The 2,889-nt window shown below is 37.8% G+C and overlaps 1 long non-coding RNA gene across 1 annotated transcript; it reads right to left on the bottom strand.

Annotated features, from left to right (window-relative positions):
- Nucleotides 1-612: 612 nt before the first annotated feature.
- On the bottom strand, nt 613-2,520 carry LOC124704461. The gene is made up of 3 exons (XR_007003566.1): nt 2,241-2,520; nt 1,443-1,499; nt 613-750 (listed from the first exon to the last, which is right to left on the bottom strand). It is a non-coding gene; the product is annotated as an uncharacterized LOC124704461 (long non-coding RNA).
- Between the last annotated feature and the right edge of the window lie 369 nt (nt 2,521-2,889).

The following is a 2,889-nucleotide window of genomic DNA, read 5'->3' as shown; positions in this document are numbered from 1 at the left end:
AGTATACGAGTTTCAGCAATCAGCACTGAATATGCATAAGAAGCAAACAAAATCAAAAGAGTTGAGCACATCCATTTCCTATAGATCTACTACATAAGCAAACAAGTTTTTATAGATTTCCATCAATACATGCAAAGAACCCCTGCTACTGAGCTTTGATGATCCATAAAAACATCACAGGGACACGCTGAAAGAAGCAATGCTGCAGCGAAATTATGCAAGCATAATGCTCAGCACTAAACATTTAGTCAGACCAAAGCTGTCCGTACATATGTACCACGAAATGGGTACCTCATCACTCTGATACAACAATTCCAATAGCCCAATAACCTAATGCATGACTTGCCACTAAACAGTTCAAATATATGTACAATCCCATCAAAGTTCCATCCTAGAACTGAAATCCAAATTTCAGATTAAGCAGTATAGCATACCAACTGATGATAAACAACCCAGACTACCTATTCAGTAAAATGTTGACGATATGATCTGAGAATGGTGGCGGTGGTAACCTGGTAGGTAAGGGCTCGGAGAAGAGCGAGTGGTATGACTCGATGAGAAGGCCATGCAATTGATGCAGTATAGCCACACATCCTCCTAGGTTTCCAGCCAAGTAAAACACACAGGACACACAGTTCAGAGAACGAAAACATAGTCGATCCGAAGTAGTTAGCCCAGAGTGCAACAAGAATAAAATAGTACCTTCGGATATGGCCCATGCACCTTGCTTCATGCAAGGCATTCATTGACCTGTAAAATACACACACAAGCAATGATGTTTAGAGTTCATAATTGGTTAACAATTGGAACATGAGAGGCTACAGATAGTTTATATAAAGAATACTCGTACATGTAATTAGTATTGGTATAGAAATGTGATTCCGAGCTTGCAAATGGGAATCGAGTTAAGTTGTAAAATGTAGCATTTGTGCTTTAAATTAAGAAGAGATAAAAGTAAATACCACTCTATCTCACAGAACAATATGAGTGCCACCGGAAAAAAATGCAAACCAGATACTACTGAGTTGTAAATACACAAAGAAAATTAGAAGAGAGTTTCACACTAGCTAAGTAAACTGAGGTATGGATTCATATGGCGACAAGCACTTTACACACATTGTCACTACAAAGTTTTGTTATTACAAGGTAATGAACAGCCAAGTAATGTTTCATATAAGAAGCCATCTACATTCTCCATAGTGGCCCTTTAGAAGGTTAAACAAAAGAGAGTGACATCAGTGTTAAGAAAAAATGTGATCTATCTATCTATCTTCAGATATGGTAGCATAAAGATAAGACTACCATATACTACCTCATCCCAAAGCTTAAGGATTTTTTTCGAAAAGTCAAACCAAGTAAAGTTTGACCAAAGTAAAGTATTTGTTGTCATCATTGTTTACTGAAAATCAATAATTACGAGAGAAATTGAAGATGAATTATACCTTCAAATTATAATCTCACATGGAGACAGCCTAGTGTGAGAATATGTCTAAGTCCACCTGGATCATAAGCAAGTACATCTTTCCCACGTTAGCCATGAACGTATATGAATACACAACATGAAGATGAAATCGCAATTTAACAGCGGGTAAACATAGAGATCCTATGCATTTTGAGTTAAGCTGCTATGCAATATCTCAAATAATGTCCAAACCATTGAGCATCATAGTTTTTTTTTTGAGAATTCGCCCATTGGCATTTATTCAATCGACGACATAAAATCTAGCTGAACAACCTCAGCTAGAAATCCAGGGATAGTATCATAAGAGACTACAGAAACATCTAAAGAAAGAGCAGCTCGCGCACAGGCATGTGCCACTTTGTTCGCTTCTCTTTTTACAAAGCTAATTGAAAAACCCTGGAAGCTTGAGAGTAAACACTTCATCTCTCTAAGCAACTGGGAGCATGGAGACCGTTGCTCCTTTCCTCCATTCCACACCTTCACAATTGTTTGACAGTATGTCTCAATAGCAACTCTAGGCCACCCCTTCGAACGAGCCAACAGCATTGCATCTCTATAGGCTAGCATTTCTTCTGTAAAAGGATCGGATATATGCGAATACTTATGACCCTCCACCATAACCACCTCCCCAGGATCATAGTAGAGCAGGTAATAATTACGGAAGAAGCTTCCCTCGGGCATCAAGGAAAAACTCACAGATAAAGTGAGCAAACAGATTCATCAAGAAAACCTGGAAACAACACGACCAATTAAACAATAGCTACCACCTAAAATTTACCTTGTTGTTTGCAGCAGCATGCTCAGCAAAAAGCTGAATACAGTCAGGGGACACCGTGAGGGTAAAAGCCAACAATGTAGATGTATTTTGCTTTCTCAACTGTGAGCAACAAATGTGACAATTGTGAGGAATTAATTTATCAACCAAACTAAGATAATATAGCAAAGTAAAGCTGATGTGCTATTGAACTAGAATCTCCAACCAATAAATGCCATCTCTCTTATAGTCCTTTGGGAAACAAAACATTGACCACATGATTCTTCGCAAATTGGAAAATGTCTTCTTGCTATCACTGATAGAATATTAGCGTCTTTAAACTAAACCAAACATGAAAGCACTAATGTTCCTCTGAACTAGTAATGCAGATGTAACCAGGCCTGTTTGATCAGGTGTCTATTTGGATCATACTTGAAGTACCTATTTGTAAACATCGTTGAACACACACCCTGAAGTTGCTCAATTCACATATCACAAAGAACAACTTTAGAACTTGAACTTCGGGGTATGTAAACAATACACAAGCAAACCAAACAATTATTAACATAATCCGAGCCAAGGGTTCAAAAGAGCTCAAAACAAATACTATACCAAGTGCATAGTTCTCTGATTTTTTTTAGATGCTCAAATTTGTAGCAGTTTTGTACAGACA

Source organism: Lolium rigidum, chromosome 3 (assembly GCF_022539505.1).
Source record: "Lolium rigidum isolate FL_2022 chromosome 3, APGP_CSIRO_Lrig_0.1, whole genome shotgun sequence".
NCBI classification, from domain to species: domain Eukaryota; kingdom Viridiplantae; phylum Streptophyta; class Magnoliopsida; order Poales; family Poaceae; genus Lolium; species Lolium rigidum.
The sequence above is the reverse complement of the archived record's forward strand: the minus strand, read 5'-3'. Positions and strand labels throughout refer to the sequence as shown.